The 17258-nt window shown below is 41.3% G+C and overlaps 1 long non-coding RNA gene across 1 annotated transcript; it reads left to right on the top strand.

The window, feature by feature from the left end:
- The first annotated feature begins 15632 nt into the window (after positions 1-15632).
- On the top strand, positions 15633-16732 carry LOC306965663. The gene is made up of 3 exons (XR_013793043.1): positions 15633-15673; positions 16501-16613; positions 16682-16732. It is a non-coding gene; the product is annotated as an uncharacterized lncRNA (long non-coding RNA).
- The last annotated feature ends 526 nt before the right edge of the window (positions 16733-17258 follow it).

Below are 17258 nucleotides of genomic sequence, written 5' to 3'. Positions count from 1 at the left end.
TTAAAGTAAAACAGGAATAAAGGAACAAGAATAAAACATTAATAATTGTGTTCATCATGATCATAGATATAATTTTATGAAGATGATCGGGTCTCATTCAGCCGCATTCATTGTAGAGGTTCCTGAGTCCTGTGTGAACCTTAATGGCCGCTCTGTCTCCTCCTACGCAGCCTGTTCCTGAAAAGGGCAAAAAGGCGGGAAGCCCTGCACTTTAGGAGCGGGCGGGGCCTCCACAGAGTTCCAGAGCTTGATTGACAGGCTCTGGAGCCAGTCAATGCACTGAAAATGCTTCCAAATTTCGGGCCGATAAACAAAAACTGTGGTGACATGGGTCATAGCGATTTTTAGAAAAAGAAAAACTCTTTGGAGCCAGACTTTTAAGCTGTTCTTGGGACGTTTGAAGTCCCATTAGAATAAATGCTCCCAAGTGTCTCTTGGAGTCGCTCCTGGCCCGCTAGGAGGTGGTATTACAGCAATGTCAGCTCCCCGCCATATGGGCCATAGAGAAATGCTTTCCTCGCCCATTGATCACGATGCCATTGACTTGCTTGCATACCGATAGGTCAAATTAAGTGAAAGTTGGACTTCATTGTTGTATCATCTGTCATTCCAACTACTGCCTTCAGAGGGCGCCTAGATCAATTTGAAATCCTGACTAGCCTAGCTCTCACTGTATACTGTCTTAAGCATAATAACTCATTTTAAAACTCACACTGTTTGGTGATAGGATGTTTTGTAAGCTCAGGCCATTATTGTATATAGTAAACAACAAAAGAAAGGAAATTGGAAAAACAGCTGGGTTTGATTATACAGTCCTACCCATTTAGACAGCAACCCATTTGTTCAGTTGGATAGAGACTTTGTTATCAGATGGCAAACATAACAATATCTTGATCTTATTTAATTTGAGGCGTGTTGTTTCTCCAGTACAGTGACATGTTTACGTTGCCTCTTGGACCATTCACACTCAGAGGGACAGACATGCTGCAGGACAAGTCTAAACATGGTCGATTGTTTGAGGTGCAGCGTGACGCAGGTCTCTCTGGATGTATTTATTAAACCATAAACAGGTCCTGATGAGGCTCTGACATCGACATAAAAGGTAGAAATGTCAGCCTCGTTTTGTGCTTTCTTGTCCTGCCAATCCTCACTGCTAGAAAACACTGGCGAAGAGTTCTTGTGACTTCAAGTTTTTTGTTTTTCTTTCATCTGTGCCTTTCCTTGCAAGGAGACACATGTGGGGCATCGTGTAACTGATCGTATTAGTATTCCTGAACCTTAACATATGTTGGTCAATGAGAGTTCAGAAAATATGATTAAATCACTTCACCTGATTTTGTGGAGGATCCAACCAAATATTGCTTTTGTGTCCATGGGCAAGACACTTCACTTGCCTTGGCTTTGAGTACATGGTGCAGTGGCACTAGCACTCTTGCCTCACAGCGTGAAAATCCCAGGTTTGAGCTGAGGCCGGGTCAGATTTTTTGTGCTGTGTGGAGCTTACTTCTTGATATTTTACTTATTCAATAATATTAGTCATCCTTAGTTCATTTACATGGATTTCACTTTGACAGTAACATTTCCCTGGCTGTATTCATTAGGGCTGGGACCATACACTTTTGTTACGATTCGATACATATCACGATGCTCACGGGCTGATCCAATATGTGTCGCGATACAGTAAGTTATTACGATATGTAATGTTTACCCCCTCAGGCCCGGCTAGAATCCTCCTCCACCTGCAGGAGGAGCCATGGGGGCAGGTGCAATGTGATTTGGGCAAGTGAAAGAAAATGGATGGATGAATGTGTTTACCTTTAATGTAAAAAGAAAACGTGTCCAAAGTTTATAAACCAAAATGACCGTCATTGAAGTGTTAAGTTTGAAAAGTGCAGCCAGGGCCGGCCCTAGCCAATCTGGCACCTTAGGCAAGAATGAACTTTGGCGCCCCCCCAAAGTGCTGTGTAACTGTTACTTGAAAACAAAGGAGTGCAGGATAAAAACGCCTCCAAACACAAGTTTTGCAAATATTGTGATAAAGTATTGCTACTTGGTATTGCAGCAAAAAGTATTGCAATCCGATAGTTTGTCCCAGCTTTAGTACGTATTATCATATATCAACAGCTAAAAACAGTAAGCAAAGGTGTGTACAGGCTAATGTAAAATGTTGATTATACACACACTTTCTCCCCTAATCTGTAAAACCTTCATGAAACATCCCACTGCGTTTTATTTTACCCAACTCCCTAAAATACAGTCCGCCCAGATGACCAGATTAACATTTTTTACAGAGACGTATGATGTTTCCACATTCTACAGCTCTTTGTCCATCAACATAAATCTCTCATTGCGTGGGCCGTTTTCTTTGCCAGACCTGAGGCAGCACCTGTAAGTCCACTTGCCTCTCGGTCTGTAACCACAAGCAATGAGCAGAGGCAGGGGTGGGGGGGGGGGCGGCCGTGGAGTTTTTCCCATGCTTCTGGCCCGTTGGAGAATAAAGGCCGCACTGTTTTTGGACCTATGGCATCTCCAGCTCCATCTCTTTGAACTGATGTCAGCGGCCCCCAGCCCCCACAGCGCCTTCATGTGTCCGGGGGGAGCGATAGCCGGGCGCCGACAGATCGCTCCAACAACCAGGACTAATGCGCTCACACACACGCACAGAAACATACAGTATAAGGATAGGCTTTTTAGGCTATTAGAGACTATTGGAGGCATATGCGCTATACTGGCCTAAGGCTGGAGTGCTGCGTTTATTTACCTACTTGGAAATTCAAATCAGGCCTGGTGCTCATTAGACAACAATATGCGGGTCAGTTTCAAAAGGGGTCATTATTTATAAAATGAAAAAAAAAAAAAACTCGATAACTTCCTCTGCATGAACTCTGGACCGTATTATAAAACAATTTTATCAGATAATAAGGGTCTGAACAAAAGGGATGTGCAGAGGATTTTGCAAGAGCTAGAAAAACATGGGTCCATGACCAACTGTTTAAATTCAACCTCCTCTCTGCACTGGCTACAGGAAAAAAAATGGCAGACTGCTTCAGAGTTTCAAAGGGGTGTAAAGAGAGATTGTTTTAAAGTAACTGCACCATTTTGCGCCGCTGTAGGTCCGGGCCTGTCTTTTCTGTTGCTGTTTGGGAATGGGTGATTCCTTTATTTTTGATGCATTTTCCTTCACAAAGATTTTCTGAAAGGATGTAGAAAAGTCAAATACACAATAAAAGTAGTGGTGGTTGCTTGACTTTAGCCATGAGCCAAAAATGCTGCTGATGCATGCTCCACCTGCTGTTCCCAAACCTGGATGAAAAAGAAAAGCCATTTGATTTCATGTGATACACACTTGCAGGTGATTTGCTGTTTGAATCCATGCTCTTGATCCACCTCCTACTTCACACTATGGTCTATGAAATTGCTGCACCGTCACCTTTACATGAGAAAGTGACTGATGGACAGAGAGATTGCAACTGTTTTACAGCGTGTGAAATACAAACTCAGCTTTCTTTATCTTTCTTGGCCTATAATACAATGTTTAAACATTACCGACAGGCTGAATGGGAAACTTCAACACAAACACAAAGACCACGTTCATTGAATTAATGTACTGTATTCTTTAGCAGCACATTTATTTAATCAAGCCCAATCTGGCTCTAGGTAAAAGATGAAATGTTACAATGTTGACAAATTCACACACACTATAAACTTTACAAATACTAAACTAGAGGACCGTTTTGCATTCTTATACTAGACACCATAAAATGAGGGAAACATACAACACAAATGCGTTGGACAACCCCACTCCAGGAACATTCATTCAAAAATGTATTGCAGCACCTTCTATACTTTATTTCATGGCTCTGGAAGAACATTATAGTGAAAATGAAAACACTATACAAAAACATAATAGAACATAAACAATAACTCCTGCTTTTATCCCTATTCAAAAACAATGTATTCACTAAACTGTGATGCCTTTATCATACAAATGATTGTTTATTTCCCTCTCTGAAGTATGAAAGGTCATAGAAAATATAGCAGCTAAAGTGAATTCCCTTCACAAGCAGAACAAACTTCCCAATACAAAGGCACATTCATATAGCATTCATTCATGAACTGCAATACCCCCTCCTTATGCAAATCCTATGCCATTTCTTTACATAGTTATAAAAGCAACATAACATTGAATTGGCTGAAATGTTTAAACTCATCAGGCCATTTCCTTTCCTTCCTGGGCTCTGTTGACTGTACAGGTAGAGCGCACAATCGCTCTGGCATGGCTTCAGTCGCGGCTTCCTCTCCCAAAGGTCATCGCTGTTATTTTTACCACACCAATGAGTCACTGTGTAATTGTCAAAGAGCAAAACAGGCACAATGGATGGCATTATAAATCATACGGCCACAACAAGAGCTGGGTTTAAGATTAATGAAATGCACCTGCCTCGTGCCAAAATGAAGATTACAAGGCCTGTCGTAGCAACAAAACAGACAAACAGAAGAGATGTGAGACTAGAGGGGGGCAAAGTGTTTATACACTGAAGTCGGCACCTGGATTTAACTAACTTATGATCTGGGGTTGCAGTTAGTCAGGTCTAGGTTCAGCAACTCTATGTGCCCAAAGAATTAGATCAGCTGACAGCCTGTACATCCATCAATGGATTTCTTCTTCCCTGATGGCACAGGCATAGTCCAAGATGGCAACGCCAGGATTCATCAGACTCACATTGTGAATGTGTGCTTTATACTTGTCGTAATCTAAGAAAACTTGACTCCTTCCTTTATTGCACAAAATTAAACAATCCAGTACACTTCACAAGCTCTATAATGTAATACTGTGCCCACTCCTCAGTGTCAGGACTGCCATCACATGACTTCTTCTTTATTTACTCTAAGAACAGTCTCACCAAGTAAAATAGACTTTGCTCTGCACTGGAGACTCTGCACTGGAGCAAGAGACTTATTAGGTCTGTTTTGTTTAGCGGAGGGTGGACAAGTAGTGCCCAAGCCCTACCACAGTTCAGGGTAAGTTTGAGCTTTTTCTCTAGGCCTCACTGTCATCAAAAGTGTGGTTAGCGGCTTTATGAAGGAGTCGCTGCTGACTTTGACCCACCGCTGCTCTCTCCGCATCTTCTTTAAGTGAAGATGAGAGGACAAAGAATTGGGTGAAGAATGTTCCCATATTTTGCTTCTGAAATTCTGCCTCGTTATTTGATATTACATTTTTATTCCAATCATCGTTCGACCTCCACAACCTAAAACAATTTACAACCTCATACTCATTGCTACCCCAGCGTTCCCCGTCTTTCAAACTCAATCCACTTCTGCACATCGCCCACATAAACATACTGCATAACCTTTTGTACAATCAGCCAATGAGGAGCAGCCAAGACGACCACTGTCAGATGCTTATAAAAACATTAGCTCTAACAGTATATAAAAGCCTGATTTCTCTCCGATGACTTTAGCCAAACATGGCCAACAATCCGACTTGGCCGGGGACGTTTCAGGAAGGACTCTTTTGGCTCATCTTCCTTCTCAACGCTTGCATAAATCAAAATGTCTCGCAAATCTCCAGCCATTATTTGTGACAAGTATCTGGATGGCTATTGTAGAGGATGTGGTCTAGGTACCGGCCAAGATCCCGGGCCAAATGTGGAGGGGTGGAGAAGGTTTTAGGATATGAACACAATCACTGGATCATTGAAGAATACTCCCTTTGCTGTAAACTTCATGAATGCTGAGGACATTAAGGCTGGACGAAAGAGGAACAGAGTTGGGTGGACTTGCCAAAAGATGATTTACATTTTTGTGATTTCAAAGACCACACAAAAGAAAAACAAAATGGATTTAACTAACTGTTATGATCTGGGGGTGCTGCAGTCGGTCAGCTATAGGTTCAGCAACACTATGTGGTCAAAGAATGAGATCTGCTGCCCACATGAACATCCTGAAGGACCAGGTTATTCTATCGATGGGTTGCTTCTTACCTGATTGCACGGGAATATTCCAAATTGTCAACGCCAGGATTCCCCGGGGGGCTCATATTGTGAAAGAGTGGGTCAGGGAGCATGAGCAGTTCAGATGGGATTGGCCGCCACAGAGTGAATGGTGTCAGTAGGACCCAACATGTAGTAGGACCCAACATCTCAATAGGACCCAACATCTCACTATGACCCAACATGTCAGTAGGACGAAACATCTCACTATGACCCAGCATCTCAGTAGGACCCAACATGTCAGTAGGACGAAACATCTCACTATGACCCAACATGTCAATGGGACAAAACACATCTCATACGACCCAACATCTCACTATGACCCAACATGTCAGTAGGCCGAAACATCTCACTATGACCCAACATCTCAGTAGGACCCAACTTGATGTCAGTAGGACGAAACATCTCACTATGACCCAACATCTCAATAGGACCCAACATCTCACTATGACCCAACATCTCAGTAGGACCAAACATGTCAGTAGGACGAAACATCTCACTATGACCCAACATGTCAATGGGACAAAACACATCTCATATGACCCAACATCTCACTATGACCCAACATGTCAGTAGGACGAAACATCTCACTATGACCCAGCATCTCAATAGGACGAAACATCTCACAATGACCCAACATCTCAATAGGACGAAACATCTCACTATGACCCAACATCTCAATAGGACGAAACATCTCACTATGACCCAACATCTCAATAGGACGAAACATCTCACTATGACCCAACATCTCAATAGGACGAAACATCTCACAATGACCCAACATCTCAATAGCACGAAACATCTCACTATGACCCAACATCTCAATAGGACGAAACATCTCACAATTACCCAACATCTCAATAGGACCCAGTATCTCACTAGGACCAAACATCTCAATAGGACGAAACATCTCACTATGACCCAACATCTCAATAGGACAAAACATCTCACTATGACCCAACATCTCACTATGACGAAACATCTCACAATGACCCAACATCTCACTATGACCCAACATCTCACTAGGACCAAACATCTCACTATGACCCAACATCTCACTAGGACCAAACATCTGACTATGACCCAGCATCTCAATAGAATCCAACATCTCAATAGAACCCAACATCTCAATAGGACAAAACTATGACCCAATTCCATATCTTAACCTCATTGAGAAACACTGAGATGTGCTGGATAAGGCTTTGCATAGTTATCTCTCTCACCCATCATCAATACAAGATCTTGGTGAAAAGTTAATGTCAGAATGGATGGAAACAAAATACTACACAAGACCTTTTTTTGTGGATTTTTCTTTTTTTTTTGTGTACACAGAAAGAGATTTCTGATTGGTCTTCATTTTAGTCAACACAGCTTTAGAAATGAATACATGGGGAGAGTTAAAAAAAAAAAAAAAAAAAAAAGTAAAACAATTTTTCCTTTAAAACAATACAGTTTGAGAAGAGAAAACATTCAAATTGAGGAAATTGCAAGCCCAATTCATTGAGTTATTATTATTTTTTACAAGCTATTGAAGTAGCTTATTGCTACCGCATTAGAGGAAGATGCACGGGATTCGTAATAGGCTTTAGAGCTTTCCTGGCTGGAACCTGGGACGTGGATGTTGCAGAGGTTTGTTGTAACATTTAAGAGTCAGTTTCCTGGATGTGACAGAAGGAAACGAGAGCGTCCAACGAGCCTCACTCACAAAGGCCCTCAGTGTGTGCTTTAGGTCACACCGCCACATGAGAAGATCCCGGCTTTAGAATCAATTAAGGTGGATCTCCAATTTTCATTCATACGCATTAAGACTGAAATCGTATATTTATAGTTTTAGCATTGGTTTGTTAAGGTTACCAGGTTCAAGGCGTTCACCCTGCTGGCTCTTTGTGAGACCACTGCTGCCCATGGGAAAAAAAATTGTAAAGTGCTTCATTTTTCATTATACTACACAACAGAATCAGTTAGTGAGTGGTGGTCTGAGGGGCCAATGGCACAGACTGGTTGCCTCATTTTCGCCAGTCTACCCCACGGCAGCTGTGGCGTGAATGAATAATGACTACAGTGTAGCGCTTTGAGAAACTTGATAATACAGGCTTGTAAAACGCAATTGAAGTGTAAGCCATTATTACGCAGACACGGGGAGAACATCCCAGAGAAAGGTCTTGCATTTCCTGGGATTTGGACCAAGAAGATGCAACCACTCATGCCACTGTGCTACAAAGATGTGCCATACCACTACAACAGCTTCAACATACAACTGGTTAACTATAAATGTGCTTACATCAACATAAGTATTCCCCTCACTGAGAAGGAAGCATCTCACCCAAACATACTGAAGACATTGGGAACTGAACCGCAAACCTCTCAGCTTGTTAGCTGCCTATGGTGAGCTGCACTAAACTTTAAAGATCTGGTGCATTTACAGACTGTACAAATTCCATAATAGGGCAGAAAGCAATAATTAGCCTCAAAATGTACAAACGTTAGCTATACTCAGAGCGAAGGAGGGTATAGGGAGAGAGGAAAACAAAATGTCAAAGTAGCAATGTTGCAAAATCAGAGGATAGGTTTTTTGGAACAGCTTAAATGAGCTTGAATGTTCAAATAAAACATTTTTGGGAAAGATTTAAAAACATGATTTTTTTGACATTACAAAAAATAATAAAAATGAGTTGGTTTAGCTGGAAATTATATGTTTATTATATGTTTAATGTACGAAGATAAAAGTACTTTAAGAAAGTGGATAAAACCAAGGGAATGCATTTGTATTAGGACTTTGAAAGACGGGACGGGAATTATTAAGTGTTAAACTTCATTCCACTCCTTTTTGAGCAGCGGTGATTTGTCTGTGTTTGACTATCACTGTTCTTTGGATTATTGTTTTATTTTGTACATGTTGTACATACTTTCATTGTCTACTTGAAATAAATAAAACTAAACACAGTTTTACAGTTAAATGTGGTCACATTAGACACAATTCTATACAATATTACAATGTATTTATTTTTCTTTGTAAGTAAAAAGGCCCTTTTTCCCCCTCCCCAAGTTGAACAGTGGCAGCAACTGTACAGCGATGTGTAAAAGTAACAGGCCGGCAGTAACGGCTTTACTGGGAGCAGGGCATGCCCAGCTCGTCTCCATGGAGATACTGCATCTTAATTTACTTCTGGTAATCAAACATCAGGTTTACTACACTAAGTGCCCTTCCAAAGTCTTTATTTTCAAAATCCATTACAAAAATAGACCTGTCTGTGTCTGGCAACATACTGTAAAGCCTGAAATGCTTCTGCAGTGCGGATCTAACATCACCAAGTTTGTGAGTGGACTTTGCTGAATGGTTTCTGTTGGATGTAAACTTTAATTCAGTTTTTAAAAGGTGCAGGGAGGACATCCAGCTCCTCACATACACCTTTTAAAAGCACTTTTGTTAAGTGCATCTGGCGGCTGGGCATGTTATACAATGTTCATAAAAGCTGGAGACCTGTGGAAGTTTCCAGCTGCCACCTGCTTCACCACTCGCTTTTCATTGCCCCAAAACACGAGCCAAATTTACTGCCATGTCCATTTAGTCCATTTATTTTTACTGTCCTGAAAACCTGACAAAGCAAATATGGAAATATGGAAAATGGCTAACACTTGACCCTCTTGCTCGGTGTAAAGTTATTTCAAAGTTGGTTTAAGCTACGGTTGCCTACGGACAGTAATGCCGTGTCATCATGTGAAGTAAGGAAAATTCAATGCAGTTTGGCTTTGGCACATCACACAGTCAATCCATCAAATTCATCAACCATTGCGTTATATAAAATGCTAGCCAAGCCCTCCTACTTTGCAACCTATAGATCTTCAGCACACCTTCTCATGCTGTTAGAAAGTTGGAGAATATGGGACAGGTGTTAATGCAATCCAGTCGGTGCCGTTTATTTGTAACGCATCCCTCTAATGCAGCAGACTCTCACAAATATCTTATATCATTTTAACTTTTCTCATCTTTGATCAGCGTTTAGAGCTTTGCCTTTGAGTCTGCACAGGTCTGCACTATTTCTCACTCCTCTGTGTAGTTAATCTACTTGTCAGTCATTGGAATTCAAGAAGGCAAGAGATGGTTGTTCTTGGCTGGGCAGGTTACAGTAAAAGATACTGGCAACAATATGAACCTTGGTGTCAACAGCTTTAGCTAGTTTGCAACACAGTATTACCAATAAGATGGGCAGATTGCATTAGACTGAATGCATTGAATGTGTTATGAAATGCTTTGTGCTGTAAGTAATAGATCTGTCTAAACAATAAAGCCAATGTGAGTCCAGAGTAGTCGTTTTAAGACAATTGCAAAACCTCTTTGCTAATTTGGTGTCGAGAGCTTTAATGTTTCTGCTCATTGAACATGAAGACCAGGCTCTGACATGTGTGAGTAAACACATGAGGTCATTTCACATAAAGACTCTGAATACATCAACCAATTCAGAGGACGCTCAGAGGCTCAGGCGGAGCATGACTTGGCTCGTCCGCTGTTTCAACAAAAGTGAAAAGGAGGAATGTTTTTACTCAAACACTGCTCAAACATCGTCGAGCATTTCTATGGTTCGGAAAAATCTTGACTTCAGTTTGGGACCCTGCAGTGCACATTAACACTATAACAGTATCTTTTATGCTGCTCTTCTTCCAGATTCATGATCACTTAAAGGAACAGGCCACCGAGATATGTTCTTAACTGAGCTTAGACGAGTTGATACGTACCTGTCTGGTCTTTGTGCGTGCCCATGGAAAATCTTGGTCGCTTCTAACTTCACCCAATTTGGAGCTATAGGAATACATTGGCCGTTTTGCGTGACTGAGGGCACACAGTTTTTCCATACTGTGATATGTTCTTACCTGAGCTTAGACGAGTTGATACGTTGATACTGGTCTTTGTGTGCTCCCTGTTTGGAGCTATAGGAATACATTGGGAGAGGCTAAATGCTAAAAACATCTTTGGTCGTTTTGCGTGATTTAGTGCTTGCACAAAGACCAGACAGGTACGCATCAACTCGTCTAAGCTCAGGTAAGAACATATCTCAGTATGGAAACGGTGGCCTGTTCCTTTAAAGTAAATTATTATGCTTTCCTCACTTTGCACCCATGAATTCATCTTAAATAGACAGAAATAGTCTCTTAAAGATGTCAATTTGTCTTGGAAGGAACGCATATAGTACATGTTCTATGAAGTAACATGAAAGAAATATGTTGTATAGAAACTCCCATACTACAGAACAAGCCAGTCTTTAAGTCTTACAAAGGGAGTACAGTCTTGGAACGTTTGACAAAGCTTCACCTTGGACGTTTTTTGGCTTTGGCGCTGCGGTGCTCTGCCCCTGGCTCTGTTTGAACCTCGGTGCGCTCCGGCTCCACTCTCCCACACTCCGCTGATGATGATTAAGTGTGAGAGACATCCAAAAAGCCTTATACCTTGAAAAGAAAAGGGTTCCCAAATATGTAAATGGCACATCTGGGAATTCTCTAAATCGGACGTCCCCCCCCCCCTTAAAATATACACATTTGCTTCCCAGGAAGAACCGGAGCATAATGAGCTTGCCTGGAACAAAACATTATCTCCCCTTTCCTCCAATGCTGACAGCCTCGACTTTTGACCTACACTTTGCTGTACATCCAGGCACGATGATATCACTTCCTGGCACAGATGCGGCAGCTACTCGATCACTAAAAGGCTTCAGGCTTGTGAAAAAAATAACAATGATGATAATAATTATGGTTTCACACTTATTGAGTGGGACCCACAGGTCACAGAACATGGCAGTCAGGCCGGGAAACTGTCACTGAGGAATATAAGAATAAGAAACAAAATTGTATGTGCGATTAGAGATTTAAAATTGTGTTTTAAGATTAGGACTGGGTATCGTTAAACAAAACCATTATGGTATATTAAAAGAAAGTTTAGGTACTACTGCTATAGAATTATTATTTTTTTAATCTATCTTCAGAGACCAGGTTCAGTTGCCTGTTTGTCCAGGGACAGCATTATAGGAATGAAACAAATTGAAAAAGATGGAATAAATCTATATTATTGTTATGTTTTATTGTTCTAGATGACAAATATTTTAGTATAGGTATCGAAAACCAAGTATCGTTAAAGTACAAGAAAGAAAATAAAATAAAAGTAAAGGCACTCAGCCTTATATGATGAATGTGCTGTGCAGCAAACAGTAATTTATGTGAGAATCGACTTTTTTACCCTGCTACGCTAATTGGTGAGTATTTTTCTACGACTGGCACTCTGCAATTGGCAATAACTTTTCATAAAGCCTACGATTATCTCCCTTTGACAGCGAATGTTTTCTCAGACATCACAGAGAGACAAAACTTCCACAGTGCTACAGGGCAAACCAAATAGTGCATCAAGAGTCTAGTAGGGCCACAGGAGCAGGATCCCAATCACTGACAGTTCAGGGGAGTGAGAGGGCGGAGAGTGTCAGAACTGCAGCTTGCCTTATCCAACAGCGACCCCTAGAGATAGATTAGCAGAATAGTACTGATTATGGCTACAAACATTGTATATAGATATTATTCTGTGCAAGTGGAATTTTGTGATTCTGGTCAAGTGCAATAAATGTCAATTATACCCATTGTCTTGCCTTAACTTAGTTTCATGTTTATATAAGGAACAGATGTACAAAGACAAGTGATGTGCTGCACCAGATTTGAGCTAATTTGCTAATTTCCATCCACGATCCCTGGTCACAGAAAGTAAATTACTGGTAGACTGATGGAAGAGTGGCCTATTAGTTTACTGGGTAAAACTGGCTTGTGAGGAGACAATCATACAGGTTTAGCTCAGAAAGAGGAGCCTGAAGTTAGGGCAACTTTGTCACTGAAAAAAGTATCTTTCCTGCTCAGCTAGATGCAAAGATGAAAAATAGAGAAAACCACAACTACATGTGAATGTTCTGCACCAGCACACACAGTGTAATCGACACAACAAAAAAGGGCATTCAGCAGATGAAACTTACCTTTTTTGCAGGTCCATTGTTTGCTGTCAAACCTGATCGTGCTGCTTATATTATCTTTTAGCCCCCTCTAGTGTTTTAGATGTGCATTACTACTGCGAATGCCTTGTTGCCTATCTAACCATATTATTTTAGATCCATGCTTGTAGCTTGTATGTCCTATAGCAGGGGTCTTTGTATGTCCTACAGCAGGGGTCTTTGTATGTCCTACAGCAGAGGTCTCCAAGTAAATTTCCCTGGGGGCCAAACTATCTCGGGAGTATATTGCCGGGGTCCATAAACAAAAGCTCCAGTAAAATGCGTTTTGATTGGGAAAATACTATTGAGGAAACTTTTTTCAATAAATAGATAATAATGAGCCTGACAGCACTGTAACGTCGGCTTACACTTGTATAACACAAGACAAGCCTGTGTCACAAGTTTCTGCTACACTGTAGTCATTATTCATTCACTCAGCACTTGGTGGTGGTAATAAGCTACCACAGCTGCCCAGGATAATGTGTTGTTTATATCCTGATCTCTTATTACTAGCTGAGACCCGGCCTTCGGCCGGGCCTCGCTAGTCTCCACATTTGATATTCTGAGATTGTGAGTGATTACAAAGAAATGTCCAACCCGTCACACAGTTCAGCTGTAGACCAGTGGTTCCCAACCCATTCCAAAAACTATGGCCACTACAAATGTGTAAAAGAATGAAGGCAAACATTTTTTTCAAACAAACTGCAATTGGAGTGTTTGATGCACCCGTGCTCCTTTGTTATAAACTACAACGACAATATTTTCGCTAAACTCGGGGAACAGGATTCAAGAGACAGTGGGATAATTATGGATAAATATTAGGGGTTCAGCTCTAACGGTTTGGTTCACAGTGCAGGACCCGTGGTTTGGTGCATCACGGTAGTGTACAATCAAAAAAGTAATAAGTTGGTTTTGAACTGAAATAGGCTAATGATCGTTGTTAGACAGTATTTATAACCTTACAATAAAATTGGCAATGCTTTCAAAGCTGCTTTAGAATAAAATGTACCTCTGGGCTCACAATACGTGAAAGCAAAATAGAAAACAAATGGTACAGCAGCAAAGTAAAAAAAAAAGAAAAAAAACTACGCAGTGCAGGCCATGCACTCGTTAACTGGTAGTTTCATTTTCGCTTTTACGCACACGGAGGATAAATCAGTCGGAGCAGCGCGTTTGATTAGAGGCTCGTGTTTGAGCAGGTTTTGGGCACGCACGCACACGCACACACACACACGCACACATCGCCCTGTTTGGATGCGCGCGCACACATACACACGTACGCACACACACGCACACATCGCCCTGTTTGGATGCGCGCGCACACATACATACACACACGCACGAACACACACACACACTCGCGCGCACACACACACACACATCGCCCTGTTTGGATGCGCGCACACGCACGGCAGTCAGATCTCGTGCACTCGCGTTTTTGTGACAGCGGGTTGTCCTCGGACAGGCTTCCTGGTCTTCCCAAACGGTCTCCCATCCCAGTCCTAACCAGGCCCTTCCCTGCGTAGCTTCCGAGGAACGGTCTCCCATCCCAGTTCTAACCAGGCACTTCCCATGGTGCACTTCCCTGCTTAGCTTCAAAGTCGGTATGGGAAATAAACATGGTGGCGCCCAGGCGGCGGCCATTGAGATTGCGTTTTCTATAATAGATAATAGATGTCAATGCCCTCTGCTGGACACGTGTGTAATTCTTTCCTCTCTTTCTTTAAACTGCCCCCTAGTGGCTGGGGTGAGCATTCTGCTTATATCTAGGCTAGGGACTCTTTTTTGATATAGTCAGGAATGTGTGCTTTACAAGTCAGGGGCCGGATTGAATCATCCCGCGGGCCGCCTGTTGGAGACTCCTGTCCTATAACACTGTATGCAAATTCAGAGTGCATAATAGCCTACACGCAAATGTAATCATTGGCAATGGTGTAAATCAATGCAGCAAGATTTGAACGATTATTTGTATACTTTGATTTGAGTTGTCATGAGGTTTGACTGACTTCCAGTATACAGTCATGGATCTATAATAACATCGGATACAGAGTGTCAGACCTACTCTGACCAGGAACTGTTTTTTTTTTTTTTAACACTCAAAATTGTAACCCCTCGAGGACATTTTCTCCTGTTTGGCTTTACCCAAATCTTAAAAATCAACAACAACAAAAAATCTGACAAAAATGCAACAACAAAAAGGCGACAAAAGAGCAACAAAAAAGTGACAAATGAGGCGTTACTCTGTTGCTCTCCAGTCGAGAAGCTTTTAGATTTGGGTGAAGCCGAATTGTAAAAAAAAAAAAAAATGCGCTCGGTTCAGGTGGGGGTCACGAGGTCAACACTAAAAGTCTGCGCGCTGTGAACCGCTGCACAGATTTAAGGTAGCGACAAAACGTGCTAATGCAACTGTTTACGAAGCTCCTCATCTGACCACCGGTGCCACCTTAAATCTCCATGGACCCGCTCACTTCTGAGATTTAACCTGCCAGAACAACTTCACTCACAATTTAGAAAACTTGGCAACGCCACCAAACACTGACTGGACATTAGTGCGTGCGTGCCGTTACATGCGCAAAGAAAAAAAATGAAGAAAAGAAACGTGAGGAGAGACGAACCGCCTCAGAAACCAGCTAAAGCACAGCTGCAAAAGAAGGAAAAGACGTGAGTGATTAGGCGTGGGCATTGTATTCAGTTTTGGAAGGTTTTCTCCACAGCAAAGTGATTGTGGTTTAAAATGATTTTCAAACTATGAAGCTTATTCATAATTTGAATGAATTGGAAGGTAACATGCATCATTTTTAAAGATTGCACAAACATGTCTGCAGATTCTACTCAAATTGACCAGCATTGACCTATAACACAATAGCCAACAAGTTAATCTGTGTGGTGTGATTGCAACCTCAGGGTTTAAGTCAGAAATGAGAAGCTTTGAGTTTCCAGAGTCGTTTTAATTGCATAAACTGGTAGTATAGTATAGGAATTATCCAGGGTAAACTTTAAAGTGGGGTCAAATGTGATCCTCTTACCAATTTCTGTTTGCACTCAGGGTTAATGCAGAAATGGCTCATATTTTCATTCTGGTTACCACCATACTCCACATAAAACTCTCCATAAATTCTCAGTGGGTTATTCACTATAATATTCAGTGTGGTCTCCAATGGGAAAGGTTGGAAACACCTGACCCGCAGTTTACACATTGAAAAAAAGGGCCAAAACTATGCTAGATTGTACAAGGGTTAGACCGTATATATTTCTATGGGTTAGACAAGTTAGCAAGTATGAGTTCTGGAGGTTTTCCAGACACACCCCACTGCCCAAGTTAGACAGTAAAGTTACAGAAGTACCTCTTATAATATATAAACTTACCCTCCAATGATTCTTAAGATTCTATAATGGGCCTATATACCTGGGTTGTTACTTACACATTTATAATTTGCCTAACAAAGGGAAACCTCATGTTCATTTGTGATACTTTTATCTGTCGACAGGTCAAAATCATGGAAGAAAATCATCCTCTTGTCGCTTGCTGCAGCAGCCATGTTGGGTTTCTCTGTGAAAATACTCCCTGAATTAATCCAACAGTTTGCTCTCATGAACAGAAGTAAGGTATTGTTCATGTAGTTTGAATAATAATGAATTATAATTAAAGTATGAATGTTATTTTTGTAGTCAGGTTGCCGTTCTTTCTCGACTTGAGCCAACCTGCCGCCGACTTCTCCCTCAATCCCACGGTCAACATGTACATGACATCAGAGGAGGGCATCTCTCTGGGAGTTTGGTGAGTTAAACTTTTAACATTTTAAGCTTGTTGTAGCTGTAGAAAATGTTCACAAATTCTTCTTTCTAATTTTGTAATGACTTATTATATAAAGCAATAACGTGTGGTAACAATGTATGATGACTGCACACTATTAATGCATCTTTAAATACTTATTTTTTCCATTTCTAAAACATTTACAAAGCTTTTCCTGCAGCTAAATAGTGATTATCTTTATTGTTCAGTCAATGAGTAAGTCTAGACTCTGTCATAAACATGTCCAAACCATTTTACTAAACTTAACCATTTCTGACCCAGACCTGCCCCTGACCTTAACCAGACTGACGGATGGTTATGCTATCTGCTTAGATACTCATTAACAATGGTTAGTAAACGGAGTAACCTTATCTAACCTTACCTTAGTTGCTAACACTGCATTATAGCTGGGCGATTTGTTCCATTTAACACAAAATAACTTCTTACTACAGT

This window comes from Gobius niger, assembly GCF_951799975.1.
Source record: "Gobius niger genome assembly, chromosome: 7".
NCBI classification, from domain to species: Eukaryota; Metazoa; Chordata; class Actinopteri; order Gobiiformes; family Gobiidae; genus Gobius; species Gobius niger.
Note: the sequence above shows the minus strand (reverse complement) of the source record. Positions and strands in the feature narration are given on the sequence as shown.